At 40.7% G+C, this 18,424-nt stretch overlaps 1 protein-coding gene across 4 annotated transcripts in view; it reads left to right on the forward strand.

Annotated features, from left to right (window-relative positions):
* The window catches only part of FOXP1 (forkhead box P1), a 412,016-nt gene that overhangs the window by 30,832 nt on the left and 362,760 nt on the right, over positions 1-18,424 (forward strand). For all 4 annotated transcript variants that reach the window (XM_070576788.1, XM_070576797.1, XM_070576800.1 and 1 more), the window contains one exon: positions 13,335-13,431. The gene's annotated coding sequence lies outside the window, so the exon portion shown is untranslated. The remainder of the gene's footprint in view (positions 1-13,334; positions 13,432-18,424) is intronic.

The following is an 18,424-nucleotide window of genomic DNA, read 5'->3' on the forward strand; positions in this document are numbered from 1 at the left end:
GTACAGTAGCCTTTGGGAACTCAGCCATCCCAGTTACCTGCTTCTTGTCCTTAGTTTACTTGTCTATAAGATGAAATTAATCTTACCTCAATAGTTTGTGTGAATCAGATGATAGAATTGATGTGAAATATTTCTGTGATATTTTGTACTGTTACCTAGCCCATCAGATGCCATCCACTGTGATCTTTGAAATAAGTGCTTGTGGAAATTTCATCCTCGGTAAATTCACCCAGTGAGCAGGAACAGTATTGGCATTCCTTTGTTATTTGGATGGTTCGTTCAGCAGTTGAGAAGCAGAAATTTTAGTTTGCAGTCCGTGAATCTTTCATCAGAACCCTGATACATGTCCCCCACCCCCTCCCCCATGCCTGCCATAATTAGATTCAGCATCCTTTCAAACTATGAGAGTAAAAGAAAAAAGTTCATTTTGAAAGTTGATGCTCCAGTGACACCACGTAATGTAAGGCCAAGGCATCTTTTACAGAATCCTTTTCCCTGCCAGGCCCCTTAGCCTTGTTTTTATCAGCAGCTAGAGCAAGTGGTTTCTTCATTCTTGTCCTTTTAATGATGTTATTATTATTTCCAAGTGTGAAATCTGAGTATTTTAGTTGGAGAAACCATTTCGTTTCTCACCATGTTTCAGTCTCGAATGTCTCCATGTACTTTTTATTCTTTACTTAGGGATACATCCAAGTTCTCAGATATAGAACATTTACGATTTAATTTTAGTATGATTAACTGATAACTCACTTGAAGGTGGCTTTTAGTTATTTCTCTCTAGATTTCTATATCTCCCGAGGTAAGATATGCTATACAAAAATGTTAAAACAAAACAAAAAACAAGTGTATACATCATTAAATGACACTGAAATCATATACCATTTCTTTCCCATATCGCACTGTTTAGTCTGTCTGAATTCCAGCTGTTCCTTTACTCAGGCCAACATGTTGTGTCTCTCTCTGAATTTATCTGAGTGGAAGAATTAGGAGAAATGACCCTTAGGATTTTCTTCTCAGAGCGAGCTGTGAGGACCCCTGACTCGTTCCCCCCTTCTCCATGTGGGTATCAGGGAGCTCTTTTTTTGTTGTTTTTCCATGAACAAATTTAGAGAGAACCATTTTTCCCCAATCTGATACCTGTTGGATTCTTTTTCTCTCAGTCTTATGGGAGTTCTGGTTTAATTTCTGTGCGTATTTGACTCTTGATGTGGCTAGAGATTTTCTAAAGCAGATTAGCGAATTTTGCTTCGAAGAAAGGACCAGGTAGCCTTTTTGTTCAGCATGTTAACCTTTGAGTCAGAAAATGACCAATAGACAGGAATAAACTAGAGTAAAAGAATAATGAAGCCAACTTTGATACCATTTTCTCTCTGGTCAAAGAGTACCAGGGAATTTGCAGCTAGTTTATTTGCCTGTGGTGTAATTACTATCTCTAGCTCTTTAGAATTGGCAGGTAGGTAATGTTCCTGCCAGGTTATGATGCTTGAGGGCAGCCGTGTTACTTGGGTAATTATACAATAATAACTTTTCAGCTTTTTGCCACTTGCTGTAGTTTTGGGGTCCAGATACTCCTTGAGTTCATTTTTCTGGCTGCTGTCTGTTTTATAGAGTGAGAATGCTAAGTAAAATACTTCCACAAGAGTCTCTTGTCTTAATAGTACATGTACAAAAATACTTCTGTATTTTAGCGGAAGTTACTCCATTATAACCCTTTATGGATGCTCCTTGCTGAGAAAGCATTCTGGAAATGGATGTCAACCAAGGGAGATTCATTCATTCCATACGTTTTCTAATTTCAAAAAATGTACACCGTCAATATTTTTTCTTAATTGAACAGTTTGTCGAACAGACGGGTGCTTTAATTATGGTGGTCTAAATTTACACACATTGCAGTGGTATTTTGCTACATTAATTACCTTACTTGTCAAGAGTAACAGGTAATTACTACATCAACTCACCCTCCTGCAGAACACGGAAACATAACTTTATTTGAACAGTTACAATAAACTAGAGTGTAACCACCCCACACCTTAGCTTTTGATAAAGGATGGCAGTTCGCACAGGATTTGTTTAATACTGAGCAGGGTAGAGGGGAGCTCACCTTTTTCTGTGTGTCTGTGCACCTAAGATGCAAGTCCAGAAACAGTCATAGTCTCAGAGTGTGTATGGACTGGAAGGAACCTTTGAAATAATTGAATTCATTAAACCTTCTCCTTCTGATGTGTTTCAGAAAGGAGAGTGACTTTTCTAAAGCCACACAATAAGGAAATTAGTGTCCTAACCAGAATTGGCACCAATTTCACCTCACCAGGCTGCTAAAAAGCTTAGTGCGTCTTAATGATTTTTAAAAAATAATTATAATTCAAAAATCATTTGGTACAGTACACTTTGAATATTCATTCACGCCATCTCCCTCATTTGAACTTCTAACCAGTGTCTTGGCTGCCTTCAGAAGAGTATTTCTCCTATATTCTGTTGAACTGCCAGGTACAACTCTTGTCGTTTGGTCTCCTCTCCAGTGTACTAGTGTCGGCTTTTATGACAAGTTCTGTTAAAATTCTACTTTAACATGTTTTTCGTAAAGGCGTGAACATTTTGAGCATGATGATGCCCCTAGCAAAATTATGCAGCATTACCTCTCCTGGTTGCCATGGCGTAGAAAGAAAGGATTTTGTTAGCTTCTAGGTGTGGTGAGGAATATACACAATGACATAATAGGGGCCGACTACCTTAAAAGGCTTTGTCCCCTTTTTAGTCAAACACCTGTGACAAAATTACGAACTGTGGTTAACATACACTGCTTACAAGTGGTTTTTCAGAGTCGTCCAGGGTGGAGGAGCTCAGCTTGCAAAGAACTTTAGTACCTACTTTCTCCTTGCACCTGGCAGCAGGAGTGGGGCGGCATTAGAAAGAAGTTCAAGACGTCAAAGGTTACGGATCCGGCCTTGCAGAAATCATATGAAATGGCCTATAGAGGCCACAGTGCGCCTCTCGGGGGTGATCTGAGATGTATGAGGGAGGACCTCCTCCAGCCCTTGACCCCTTCAGTTTCTGATGCCTGGAATCCTGGCATAGACGCTTCATTCCTGTAACTTTTGTCTTGTCACGTGCCATTACAAATCACTCTGGGCTCTGTAACTCATTACATGATAGCTTATAGTTATTGGGTTTTTCTTTTTCCTTATTTTTTTAAAATTGAAGGATTGCATAGGATAACTTGGTTTAGTCGTTCATGTGTCCAGCAACTATCACTGTGAGGCAGCCATTGCACTGTATATGGCAAGGAGAGGGCTGCAGAGTGAAGGAGGAAACAGAACAGATCCCTGCTCTCATGGAGTTTGCCTTCAAGTAGAGGGAGGCAGAGAGAGTAGACAGTGAGATGTAGGAACAATCTATTTACATATAATGAAAATGTGTGAAGGAAACAGTATACAGTGCATACCTTGGGCAGGCCACTTAGTCCGATCAGGGAAGGCGTCATGGAAGAAATGGCTTTGACTTTATATCTAAAGGTTAAGAATGATCTCTGTATACAAAGAGCTGGAGGAAAAGCTTTCCAGGCAGAGGCGATGAGGAGGGCCAAGCCTCAGAGTTAGGAGTAAAAATATGGTATGGGAGCAGAAAAGACCCGTGTGGCTAGAGGCAGTTAGCGGGATGGGCATGGGTGGGTGGGTGGGGATGATGTGGGAGAGGTTGGAGATGTAAGCAGGGCCCTGGGTAACAGGGCAAAGGGCTGGGTCTTATTCTGAGACTGATGGGAAGCCCTTGGAGGCAGCCACTCTGATTCAGGTGTCAGAATAAACTACGTGGACAGCTGCTGGCAAGTGGATTACACAGCTTCACGTATTGTCCTGAGAGTAGGTTTCCTTGGGAGAGAGGACAGGTCCTGGTCCCCTGAGGTTGGGCAAGGAACCCTGAAGAGCCCACGCCCGAGACAGACTGCCCTGGTCCTAGTTAGGAGCAGACTGTCTTCTAACTGGGGTGGCCTGCTATTGCACACTGATAAGGGGTTTGGAAGCAGAGCGCTTCAGAGCACGGTCCTCAAACTGTGGTGGCTGAACCTGCAGCAGCAGCAGCATCACCTGGGCGCTTGATACAAATGTAAATGTTCTGGCCTCACCTCAGCCTCTTAGTGAATCAGAAACTCTGGGGTTGGGGCCCAGCAATCCTGTTTTAACGAGTCTTCTGGGTGATTCTGATGAGCACGCGAGTTTGAGAACCCTTTATAAGATACTAGTGCTGCAAAGGACTTTCGAGTTCTCCAAACTCATTCTTCTCATTCTACACATGAGGGGACCCAGTAACGAGCTGTGCTAAGGGGGATCCAGTGCGGACGAGAACCTGGGTCTCTTGACCCTATTCTAGTGCTTTTTCTTCGTGGGTTTATGGAATTAAAGAATAGACAAAACCCACTTTGTTTTTTGGAGGGATAATTATGATATTTATAAAGGAGGAGATGGATGAATTTTTAAGAAGGAAGAGTGCTGTGGTCTGTGAACTGTGGCTGGCCTTGTATCCCTTGCTATTATTTTCTCAGATAATTTAGAAAAGCAATTTTAGTGTGAATAACCCACTCCTTTCTCCCTGTCAGTGGTAGAAAAACAAGTGTTTTGTCTTAAGTTACACCATCAAGACACTTAGCAGAGGGTAATAGCATTCTTCTATTTCTTTATTACTCAATATATTTGGCCTTGTTTTTGGTTTGAAAGTCTTTATATTCCCAAGTTGTTTTTAAAGTCATTGTAGAAGGCAGAGGATTGATTATTTTCAGGTCCAGTACTTGTGCTTGCTCATGTCTGTTTTGACCAAGAGTGCCACTGGAGACTCTGCCACTGGAGAAGCCTGGGATTGCTCTGCTCACCCTCCACCCAGCCCCATCTACTTGGCTAAGTCCTACTTGCGTTTAATGTCTTAGGCTTACAGATCCTTTCTTCCACGAAGCCTTCTCTGACCTCTTGTGCTCAGGTCAAATCCGTGTGTTAATCATTCCCACATGCTTGTATTGGTGTTTCCCAGTAGGCTGTGGGCCTGATGAGGGCGGAGATCTCCTTTGTCTTAATTCCAAGCTTTACTCAGCTTCAAACACAGTGTCTGGCCCATAGTAAGTACTGAAAAAGTAACTATCAAGTAAATTCTTTCCCTCTTAACTGATTATTTGTCACTCTCTTTATTAACAACTAGTTATTGGAAGACCTGATGGTGGGTCTTTTTTCTAAGAGGGGATACATGGAATATTAAGACATGGTCCCATGAGATCAAGATGGGAGAAGTGGAGACAAAGCCAAAAATAAGTATTTATTTAAGGTAAATCATAGTGAAGGCTATAAGAAGGGGTCAAAACTATATTAGTCAAGATGTGTTGTGCTAGCTGCTATGACTAACAACCCACAGATTTTGGTAGCTTAACATAATAAAGGTACATGTCGAGCTCCCTTCATGTCAGTGCCTGTCCGTTGAACCTTCTCCATCCTGTATTTGCTGCAAGGAACATGGAGTCTCCACAGCTTTGGGGGAAGAGGAACAGGGAGCACGGTTGATTTTTTTGTCAGGCATGGAAGTGGTGCGTCTTGCTTCTGCTCATATTGCATTGACCCGAAATCAGTCACATGGTCCAAAACTAAATACCAGAGAAAGGGGCAATGTAATTTTACTGTATGCCCAGAAAGAAGAAAATGAAATGTAATTTGTTACCAGGTGATCATCCCAAACAATACTTTGGTTTTAACCACTGAGGTTTCATCAGAATGAAACGTAGCACCTCCTGTTTTTGTAACCTGCTCATCAATACATACCCTTGTTCTCCCAGAGATCAAAGAGAGTGATAGCACTTTGAGGCCCTTAATTTTTGCATGTCATGAGGAGGATGCCTTTTATTTAAATCCCAGCTGTGAGCCCATTTTCTTCTGGGATGAGCCAGCTGTAGCTTGCATTCCTTCCACCGTAAGTTGAAATTTTCCACCCTGAGTGGTGAATTTGTCTGACCACACACAGATTGGCTTTCACATGGGGGGACCTATTTGTATTCTGCATTTGACCCTATTTTTCTCTTCTACCCCTGGAGTAGACAAGTTTAGAGAAAAGTATCCACTTGTGGTGAGGACTAACTAAACCTTTCCTACTTGCCATGGTTATGGGCTTGCAGAGGACCTCTGGGCGAACTCTTATGTCTTCAGGAGAAAACTGGAGCTACTTTTAAGACTTCAGTTTTTTGTGTACTACTAATCTCAGTTTATTTTTATCCAGAAGATATGGGAAAATTTTCATGACACATTACACAAGTGGAGGAAAGTATATAATAAAGTGTTTACTTTATGATGTCCAATTTTTTAAAAAGAAGATGTGTTCCTTCTCCCACTGTCTTGCTGACCTTGGTGGTTCTCAGGAAAGGAGATGAAGTCTTCATCTGGTCCTCAATTTCCCCTCCCGCTAACCTTCCAACGCAGTACAGAGGCTCAGTGAGAAGCTTGGGAGGGCCAGTGGGAATGTGTAGTTGAGCTGGAGGCTGGAGAGCTGCAGTGGCCAGATCATGGGGGCCTTGTAAGGGCCAGGGGAAGGGTTTTGATCTCTCCCTTAGGAGTAATGGGGAGCCATTGAAAGTGTGCAAGCAGAGAATGAGTACAGGGTGAGTATGCATGAATGTATAGTATGCATGTGTGTGTCTGTGTGTGTGTGTGTGTCTGAAAGAGAGAAGGAGAGATTGATGGAGAGAGGGAGAAAAAACACTGATGAATGATGATCCCATTTGCCATGTGTTTTTTGGCCGTCGGGAAAGAGCCTTCACAGGAGAGAGTGAGTGTGAAGACAGCATGGCGCCCTTCTCCCAGCTGACACGAGAGAGGTCTTCTCCCTTCTTCTGCACAGAAGTTACTTGTCAATCAGGAGCTTGCCATCCCAGCTTCAAAGCCGGGAGTGCATTTGGGGTAAATATTTATGAAATGCCAAGCTTCATGATCAAGATGTATTTTGTTTTTAATGAGCAAATGACTCAGAATTGTTTTAAGTTATTAAAAGACAAATTATTGTGAGCCATCATGGAAAAAGGAAAGGGAAGAATTATAATTTTGCATCAAGCAACTTATTTACAGCTATAACCTGCAAGCGATCAACCTCTTTAAACAAAATTACCTAATTTTTTTAAAGACTTGAAGTATAAAAATTTAATTTATTTGCGGAATCTCATTAAGATGACTTTTAAAAAGTAAGGTGGACTATTCAGTTCCTTCAAGGAACGTTAACTGAGTGCATACGATGCTCTAAACACTATGTTTGGGGTGTGAGAGAGAACATATTCATGTTCTCCAGTCTTAAGACACTTCTGGTCTGGAGAAAAGGCAATCAAAAGCCCTTAATAAATGAGTGAAAGGGTACAACGAATTTCTTCTTTTTGAAGTTCAGATAACTTTTTCAGATTCTATAACCAATGTTTTAGAAAATTGAAAATACAAAAAATTCTGAAGAAAAATATCACCTAATCCCGTTGTCTCCAGGGCAAACATTGTTAGTTTTGTTTTATTTCTTCTGTCCTTTATTGGCACATATTTATATTCAGTTGAGAGTCTGTGGTAGATAGGATTTTTCTATCTTGCTTATTTCATGTCACATTATAACAAGCATTTGTGTACACTTCCCCATTTCCAGTATTGCTTTTAATGACTACAAAATTGTCCTTGTCAGACTGGACTCTCGTTTACTTGCTTTTGTTCTGTTGTGATTGACATTTTAGGTAAAACAGATTCATAAAATTTATCCATTTTCTGCCTCAAACTATCTTGTCCACTTTACCTGTTATAATAAAACAGTAATGGGGAACTGAGGTTTTTTTTAAAAAGCATTCCTCTCTGTGTATATGTCTCTGAACTTTGCCATCCAAAATAAAAAAGTGAACTAAAACCTTGTTACAGCAACATGGGGGAATACGGTTGATACATTGTTTCTGGTATATTTTATCTTGGGACACATAGCTCCTACTCTGAAATTGGTTAGCAAACAACATCCTCCGCATCCAAGAAAGCTGTTTGGTTCTAATCTGGGGACACTTCATGCCTGATTTTAAAACTTTTAGAGGTTGTCATTTCTTGCTCCCAGCTCTTGTTCCGAGTGACATTTTAAATCTCTATATTACTTATTGTGCCTTTTTTTTTTTTTTTAAAGTACTTAATATAAGGTCGCTTTAAGGTAACTGCTAGCTACATTACCTTAACACGGGGACTTGACTGTGCTGACTGAGGAAAACTATCTGCTTTTTCTTTTGTTATAATAGTTCTTGGGTTTTTGTTCAAAATGGCATGGGTGGCCTGTAAGTGCCTTATGTGGGCGCATGAGCCCTTTGAAAGGCGGCATGAATTAGGGGGAAGAACAGGGCAGTGGGGTAAGACCTCAGATGGAACTCAGTGCTCGCTCTAGAGCCTTTGGCAAATGAAGGCTAACCCCCTCCTACCCCCGAAGATCAGTAATCCATTCCTGGCGGTTAGATATCTTGGGTGAAAATGCTAACCAGAGCTATTTATGATTATTTTACTGAGGAGAAATCATATTATGTGTCAATATGCCAAATGCCCAACTTTCTAAAACAGAAGTTGGCAAATTGTGGTCCTTGGGCCAGATCTGGCCCACTGCCTTTGTTTGGCCCATTGCCTTCCAATAAATAAAGTTTTATTGGAACACGACACCTATTTGTGTACTTGTTGCCTATGGTTGCTTTCTTACTACAATGGCAGAGTTGAGTAGTTGCAGTAGAGCACTTCTGGCTGCAGAGTCTAAAATATTCATTGTCGGGCTGGCCCCATGGCCGAGTGGTTAAGTTCACGCGCTGTGCTTCTATGGCTCAGGATTTCACTGGTTCGGATCCTGGGTGCGGACCTAGCACTGCTCATTGGGCCACGCTGAGGCAGCATCCCACATGCCACAACTAGAAGGACTCACAACTAAAATATACAACTATGTACTGGGGGGCTTTGGGCAAGAGCAGGAAAAATAAAATCTTTAAAGAAATAAATAAAAAATAAACTATTCATTTTCTGGCCCTTTGCAGAAAGAGCCAGCCCTTCTAAAATATGACTGAAGTATAGTAAAATGCATTATATATTGTTAACAAATATTACGTTAGGAATATAAAAATATTTACTATATTGACTACTCAACAATTAATATGGTGTCAACATACATATGTTTTTTTGAAATGTGGCTTTTTTTTTTATCACTAAGAACATCTGAGACACATCTCCTTTGTTGTTAGCTTTTCAAAACCTCTACAGAAGTTTCTGACATCCTACCAATTGTATCATAATTTGACACTTTCCCCTCACACATTTTATTAAAAATGTTGTATTACATTTAGGAGGATGTCATAGAATTTTTTCTTTTATGAGCAACAGCCAAAAATGTTTGATTTAGAAATAAGCATTTTCTATAAAATTTGGATATTAAAAGCCAAGAGGCATTCAACTAGGAAAATGTCAGCTGGATATACCTTCCGTGGCATTTGCTCATATTTCGTTTCTTAGAAGCTCAGTGTTCTCATCCACGAAATGGGACTCGAATCTCACAGGTCTATGTAAAGATTAAGGAAAGATACACGTGACAAATTTTGGGAAAATATTAGCTGTCAGTTCACTAGCTTAATCAGAGGAACAAATAATCGCAACTATAAGATATCTTCAGGAGTTCTTCCAAGTTTACAGTGCTTCTGTTTATATATGGTGGCCTGGAGATTCAAGTATAACTTTGGAGCCAGGGAGAAATTAGAAAGGTTTATGTATTCAAGTAAGAGATACTGGCACTTGTAACATTCCTGAATTTCAGAGAATCAACTCAGTGCAGGTTTATTTCTTAGGCACCTCACGGTCTACTGCTGGCTGGTGGGGAATAAGGGTGGTGGCTCTGCTCCACGTGGTGTTTCAGGGACCTTGGCTCGTTCTGTTCGGTGACTTTACCATCTGCAGGAACTAGGAGTTCTCCCCTGGAGCTCTGGGCCCACTGTCTGGGATGGTTCAGGAGGCTTCAGGGTCAGAATCAAAATAACATACCCACTTCCATCTCTTTGTCTGGAACTCAATCACAAGGTCCCATCTAACTGCCAGGGAGGCTGGGAAACACATCCCAGCTGTGTGCCCAGGAAGAAGAAATGGATTTGATGAGCCTCTAGCCAGTTTCTGCCACAGAGTGACCATATCTTCTTGAATTATTATGGAAAACAAATGCTTACCATATGTAAATAGCACAGCAATGCCAGTAATCTGAGAACCTGTCTGTTACAGGTACCCATGGAAATAGCAGCATTTGGAGGCCGTAATGCTGGTTTGGGACAATTAATCTGTATACTTGTTTAAATATATTTTAAAAATTAGCCTGAGATCTGAATCTGCTTCCTACATGTTGTGTGCCATTTACATATTTTGATGTTCTAAAATCACAGATCTGTCGTAGAGTAAGTTTAGAAATACATACTTAAGAAATGTTACATGCAATGACATTTTCATTTCCAAAGTGGTCTATGTGGACCATATTTATTTTGCTATTCTATGAAGTCAGAAGTCATACCCAGCATTAAGTGGAATTCTTTATCCATGATGGCAGATACAACATTTGTTGAAATACCACCACGTTATTTAATTCAAAGTGCGCATTCTACAATGAACCACATCAGGAACATTGTCAATTTTTCAATGCCTCTAGTAGATCCAAGCACACCTTTTTTTTTAAAAAAAGTTATTCATTTTAAATTATGATTATATGAATATTTCAGGATTATAATCATCGTAAAATGAAGGACAAAATTTATCTTACCAAAATAGAAATTTAATTTAAAGTAGAAAGAACTCGACTTCAAGGTTCAGTAGAATAGAAACAAGATGTATACGAAGGTATTAAAGAACACTTTTTTAGAAACCCTCAGTACTACAGTTTTGGTCATTCCATGGAAAAAGTAACTTAAAAAATCCTTACTCAGTATCATAAAGTTAGCTGAGTTTATTTGAGATGGAAGTTGCCCTTGACCATATTGTCATCCAGTGGCGTTGGTTAAAAGTCAAGATTGCACAGGGACATAGGTGATTAGAAACGTTCCTTTCCCTTTTCCTGTAGTCGTGGCATTCCTATTCCCTGTCACTTTGTCCTTGACGATATTTGAGGCGGAAAACAAGTTGAGTTGACGAGGATGGTTTTCCAATCAGCTGTTCCTCATTTTTCTCCCATGCTTCTTTGTTATATTAGAGTTCATATTTACTATTCATGAAACACGTTTTAATCAATGACCATATCAGACAAATGGAAGCTAAGCACTGGTTAGTATGTTGAAAATAAACACGAGGGTTCTCATTAATGTCGCTGTCTGAATAATTATTTGAGCATCATGTACTGAGCAGCAGCGAAAGCAAGCTGGCTTCTCACTGGAACGACAGGCTGACAGCCACGTCCTGGAGTATGGTCATTAGTGTGCCCCACCATCAATGTCATGTTACTGTGTCAAATTAGTTCGTGTCCCCTTAGGAGAGAAGCTGGACCTGCAAATTATCCTCCCACATCCCTGGAAACTGTGTTTGCAAAACCTGCGATCAAGTGTGAGCAAATTATTAACACGGCTCATAAATTAACTAGTTTACAGGCTTATAACATTTTACAAGTAGATAATAAAGGGTAGAAAAGTTTTCCAATTGCTTTGCCCTGATGTTAGGGCTGTGATCTGCCGACTTTTCCTTGAGGAAGTGCAGCTAATAGGTGTCTGTTAAGAGGAGCAGACACATGGAGTGTCAGAACAAATGTTTGGCAAATGTAGACTCTAAAAGGAAACAAGTGTAAATCCATTGAAAACAATATAATTAACTTCGTTATCTCGTGGCTCTGATAAGTCGATGACAATGGTCCTCTTTCTTGTGGTGGCAGTTGTTCATTAATGAGGTCACCAATTAAGTTTGAATGATTACAGCCTTGGCTAACTGAAATTATCTTAAGAAATATTTTTGACGCATTCTTAACACTCTTAAGCTGCCTTGTTGAAGAGGAATAATGTTAACACAGCGTGTTAAACTCATAAAAGAATGAGGATGCTTCAGCTGTCATATATTTGGCAAACAGTTCACACACACATAGATGGCTGATACCTAGAAAACCTAGTGTGGCCCAATCTGGCCTGACTTTATCTCTTATCAAGCAGAGGCACCCACTGGGAGCACCACCTCAACTCTCTTCTGAGCTCTGGTAGACAAGACAACCCACATAGTTTCCGGAGATACGTGACTATTCAAATCATAAAACTTCATACATCTTCTTTTCGGTTTCAACTTCTCTGTCTGACTAGATTAGAAAACACATACGTCCACAGAGTTTTGTCTGAGTTTACTGTTGAAAGAGAACGATACACACACACACACTGTAGAACTCGTGCTTTCTACTCATTCTGTAGTTCCATTTCCCCGTGTTGCAGAGAGTCCCCTCCGTCATCCTGAGGGGTGTATAGGTGGCATTATCATCTCAAGGATCTGTGCACAAAAGGCCTGGCATGCAAAACCTCGCCACCGATTGCTATTCACACAACTTTCTGAAAGTGCTTGAGGATGAGTTGACTTATCTGTCAGCAACTTCAACTTACTTGGAATTAGATTTGGTAAATATTCTACCAATTACTAAGCTATGAAAGCTCGCAGCCTCAGCACATGAGCACATGCACAGGCTGTTTCCAGGAGAAGGCTGTGTCACAACCTTCTTCTGCATTTTAAATGCAACTGAGAAAAGAACTGTAAACTGTGGCAAGTAAGATTTTGTGTTTGGCTGCAGGAGAGAGCTTGTCTGGTTTTTTTTTTGTTTGGAAGGGGTGCCTGTGTGCACATGCACACGTGTATACATGCACATGTGTGTGCATGTGTATTTACCTTCTCCTGTCGCTCCTACTGGATGCACTGAGAAAGACTAAAAGACCAAAACCCAAAGCAAAGTCTTCATTTGGTCTCATGGATTATCTTGCCTTTACTTTTCAGGATGAGATTACCTTGTAATTATGAGAATTTATGGTAAAACATGAAAAATGCTGGGAGTTAACAGAACTGAACTTCCTAAGTTCAGAATGATAGTGCCTTCAAGAGTGGCGGTTTTACTTGGCTGTATATGACATTTCACATCTTTTTACTATAATTCTATAATACTGAACTCAGATTATGAGCTAAATGGAATGCTGGTTCTAGAAGGGGAAGAGCAAAGTAAATACTTAGATCCTGTGATTATCTATTGAATGTAAAAGGAGTATGTCAACAGGGAATACCTAAGGCTCAAGTGTATGTGTCGCTTTGGGAGCATCACTGTTTGCCGCCTCACTTAACCTCTTCCATTCTCTTTGTTTTCAGTGTCCCTCTGTGTGTTGCAGTCCTGTGGCATTATGCATGCCCCCAACCAGTGACCCCTCAGGCTTTTTATGGCTGTGAAACACGTTAAAAGTTCAGGGTAAGTGGCAAACAACGCTAATATTGTATACCACTTAAAAATTGTGATCCACCTTTGCAGCTGACACAGTAGTAGATACAGTAATCCCTCAAAAGATCATGGAATGCCCCATTGTCAAACATGAATTCCCAAACTGGCAGGATTGGTTTGTTGCCCTCCATGATAGGAATCCATAGCTTGGATCATATTTGTGCAAAGATGATCTAATGCAAGGTTGGCAACCTTTGTCTATAATGGCCAGATAATAACTATAGCCAACCTCATGGCCATACAGTTTCTGTTGCAGCTGGTCAACTCTGCTGATTTAGCACAAAAGTGGCCATAGACAATATGTGAACAAATGGGCATGACTCTTCCTATTTTACAAAAATAGGCAGTGGCCCGAAGGCCATAGTTTGCTGACCCCTGATCTAATGCATCAAACGGGGCATATGACCTGTAAACAGGACTCCTCACTGGGTACCGGTCCCTCTGATCTTGAGCAAACCATTTATCTAGAAGAAACAGAAATAAAAAATACCTCCCCTTACTACTGTGCAGGGTATAGTTGTAAGGATGAAACAAGATATAATGTACGTGAAAGCACTTTGAAAATTTCGAAACTCCTTAGAAATGAAATTGATGGGTCTACACAGTCATCTGGTCCACCTCGTGGAGAACGCCTTCTTTACCTTTTTAATCACGTTGGTCTTTCATGAGCTAAATGAGTGTAGGGGAAAGCTCTTCTATTTTCTGAGTAATGTGGTTTGTCTGTACGTTCCTTCTATTTTACAGTTGATGGACAAGCTGTTGAAATGTCTTTTTAGTATCAAACATGGCTGAAGGGAGATACGGGTAGATTAGGGCAGGCTAAAGATCAAATGCCAATGAAGAATGATTAAATTTCCTTTAATCATCAGAATCTGAGAGTGTTTTAAGATCTTCCACCTTTAATATAGGCCTTAATAAATAATAATGCTTTGGATGTCTACAAGTATGTTTGAGTTTCACAAGTCCTGCATGTCAAAACATAGAGATGGGCTCAGCAAATACGCCTCTCTGGACTAGTGGTAACAATTAAGAAGGAAAGTCATACTTATACAAACAGCTTGGTGAATGGAGGGATAATCAGAATCCCAATTCATGAATTTTCTGGGGTTTTTTTTTTCCTCTCAAAAAATAGTAGTATAGTTTTTAGATATGTTTTCGTATTATTATATTATTTAAGAACTGTTTTCTAGTAATAGAGATGCAGCTATATAAGCCTAAAAAAATTACTTGTGTATTCTGTCTCATAAAAGATGTCTGGGGGGGCCAAGCCCGGTGGCTTAGTGGTTAAGTTCACGTGCTCTGCTTCTGTGGTCTGGGGTTTGGGACCCAGATCCCAGCACACACCTACACACTGCTCATCAAGCCATGTTGTGGTGGCATCCCACATACAAAAAGTACAAGAAGATTGGCACAGATGTTAGCTCAGGGATGATCTTCCTCACCAAAAATAAATAAATAAATAAAATAAAAGATGTTTCTTAAAAAAAAGAAAAAAGATGTCTCCTGGAGAGCAGTTTGTGCCTTTTATCTTTCTGCTGTGTCTGCCTGATCAAGTATTGCTTCATTTTCACATTATGCTTCAAAGTCATATAATGGCTGCTGGCTCTCCAACCATTACCTGTACATCCTGAAAGGAAGAGCAGAAGTGCAAGGGACAAAAAGAGTTGTCGTCCCAGCTGGGGCAAGCCTCTTTAAAGAACTTCCCGTGAAATCTTACTCAATGACTTCTTACATCCTTTTAGCCACTCTTAAATTAAGAGCATCTGGGAAATGTATCCTTAAACTTAAGAAATTTGATGTCCCAGATAAATTCCAGGTTCTGTTAGTAATGAAGAAAAGGTGAATGGTTACTGAACAACATTGTGGTTACTTATACAAAATCATGATATCAATTTTTCTTACATGTTTATTTTTTATTTATTTTCGATGAATGCCTTCTGTCTTCCATTGACTGGTGTGTGAAATGTCTTATTTGAATTTTACATGTTAAAATTTCAGCTTGTTCAATCTCAGCAGAGATGTATATCCCAGTAAATATTTTAGGACCATAATATTCTCACTGAAAGTGCCTTGGCAAATCTGAGAAATAAATTTCTTTCTCAAAAGAGCTACTAACCCAAATTTAAACTCCTTAATTTTCTTGTGGGTTTTCTGTCTTCTGTATGTAAGTTTTTGTGAAAGCTTGAGTACCGGCGTGAGGTCCGAGTGACCTGCAGGCTCCCCCGCAATTCTGTCCTTCCCAGTATGTGCGGGGATGTTGCACTGCCCCTCACAGGCTGGACAAGGCTATCTACTCTGCATCTCTGTGCTGTGCTGCTCCGCATGGATCTGCTGAAAGCCCACCTTGGCGGACGGAGGAGACTAGTTGAGTCACCCTGTCCAATTTCTCTGTTCCAGATTGGCCTGTACGTTATTCTTGTGAAATTTCCCTCTCTTAGAATGAGTAGAATGAGATTTCCCTATCTTACAAAATATATTCTCTACCTATCCCAGCCTGGGATAGATGCCATGAAACACAGTAGTTGGTGCCTTTATTAACATTTGTTGAATGCCTGTGATGGATATAGGATAGCCGTATGGTGAAGTGCATCTACTTTGAAGTTAGAATTCCACCTTTTACATTTACTGGCTGAGTGATGCTGGGAGAGTTACTTAACCTCACTGGGCCACAGCCTCCTCGTCTGAGAAATGGGGATAAAAATAGGAGCTAGGTCCCTGTGAAGAGTTAGTGAGATGATGCTCGTAAAGAGCTTACCACAGACCCTGGTAGGTAATGAATGCCAGCATCGCTCTATACACCCCAGGTAATATGATGGAAATCCGTGTGTTTGAGGAGTTTTGCCATCCTGTGGCTGCTTCGTTGGTTGTTGTTTTACTCGTAGACAATGCATGTTTCACAATCCGTTGCTTCTCACCTGGTATTCCCTTGTAAGTTTAAGTAAAGCCTTGGGAGATGGCCTTGATGCCCGTCTTCAAGGACACTGCAGCCATATATACCACTGGGCAGCCCTGCTAACAGAACTTAGATCTCTGGGTCCCATTTTGATGATTTCCCCCGAGAGGCGTGCTGTTCTTTCTTTATTCCGTTTTTTTACTTACTCAGACAATGGGCCTGCCTACCAAGCAGAATTCACTAACTGCTTTCAAGTTGGTATTGCTGATGATAATCTGAAACTGTAGGGTTTCACTCCTGCAGGCTGATGCTACATGATGTCGATCTTTCCCTGCCTCATCCTGGTCCTGGCCTCTGTGCTGAGTCTGCAAAGCGGGCCCTGGAGCCCCACAGATCTTCTTAGGAATGGCCTTCACAAAATAGTGTCATCGGCACACAGAAGCTGCCGCATGACTGTGGCAGAGATTGTCAGCAGTGCCCGTGGATGGCCCGGCTGGCAATGTGTGAGAAGTTGTGGCACCCACGTGACCATGGCCATCTCTTGAGGTCTTGAGCACTTTTGGGTGAAGACAGGTCAAAGCACACTACCTATTAATATGAACCTGCAGTGATTTCATTAACCGTGAGCCCATAGCACAGAGTGGATGGGTTTGGGGGGACTGACCCCCAGACTTTATTAGTACCCCTCGAGAGTCTGCTTTTAAGTTTAGTAAAATGAAAAGATTTCCGGGGATGGGGTGCACAACAATGCAAATGTACTTAACACTGCTGAATGGTACACTTAAAAATGTTTAAGTGGTACATTTTATGTTATATATATTTTACCACAATTAACAACTTAAAATAATAGATGAATTTAAAAAAAAGGGTCTGTTTAATGTAAGCTTTGTTTTCATAAGATAGTTGACTCTGTGGTGATAGTGGCTTGAAGATCTTGCCTGGTCAAAAGAGTCCTGGAAACTTTGAGCTTTTGCTGTGTGGTTTCAAATATTTTATTTAGACACCATGTCGATGCTCAAATGCCATTAAGTGTCACTTGCCTCTGGACCTTGTTCTCTGCCTGGAACAATTTCTATGCTTCACAGGGCTCATTGCTTCTTGTCCCTTAGTGCTCAGTTCAAATCTCTGCTCCTAGGAGAGGCGTCCCCTGACCACCCACAGTACGGGAGATTTCCCCCTCCCCCTTCGCCTCTTGTTTGTTCCATTTATTGCAGCTTCTGTCACTTTCTGAATACACCTTTTTACCGGGGAATAAGCGAGGGGCAGGTCTGTCTGATGCAGTGTGGCTTCCTTCTGGCTGACAGTGCCTCCAGCATGGTACGCATACACATAGTCAGTATTTATGGAATCAGTCAGAGGACATTTGGGGATTTCCCTGTGAATTTCTATATTTTCGTGGTACCTAGGAGGACTGCATCTGGGTGAGAGAGTAAGAGAAGAAATAAAACCACATGCATCACCTTTATTATAGGAATACGATACTGCCCTTGGGTTTTCTCTGGAAGTTTCCACTCTACAGTGCACAAAGCTTTGATACTCTGTGTGTCCCATCCAGAAAGGGTTATACATCATCTTCCCAGTGAAGACAGACTCACTTGCCATTTGGGCCTATGGCGTATTGTGCTTGGGACAGGCTAATTAAGGACATTGCATTCTAAGCTCAAATTCTAGCACTCTCATTCACTGGCTCCTTGTTCTTGGACAAATTTCTTTCTCTCTCTGGGCCTCAGTTTACTTATCCAAGGCAGGGGTAATAGCATTACCTAACGTATAGGATTAAATGAGATGATACATGTCCAGCACTTAGCCTAGGGTCTGGAAAAGAATAACTGTGTTGATTTATAACGATGCTAAATAATGCTAAATAACGATGTTGATTTAGAAAGATGAGCAAACAGTATTGGGCGCTACACTGACAAAACTCATATCACCTTTTCTTATGATCCTTATTTTAAAGGCGAAGAGCCTTGATTCTCTTTTACATATGTTCATGTTTTATGCACTGAATTAATGTTAAAACTAAAAAGTACAGAACGAGCAAGCAGTGAGATGATCTGTTTTGTATTTGTT

Source organism: Equus przewalskii, chromosome 15 (genome assembly GCF_037783145.1).
Source record: "Equus przewalskii isolate Varuska chromosome 15, EquPr2, whole genome shotgun sequence".
Classification (NCBI taxonomy): domain Eukaryota; kingdom Metazoa; phylum Chordata; class Mammalia; order Perissodactyla; family Equidae; genus Equus; species Equus przewalskii.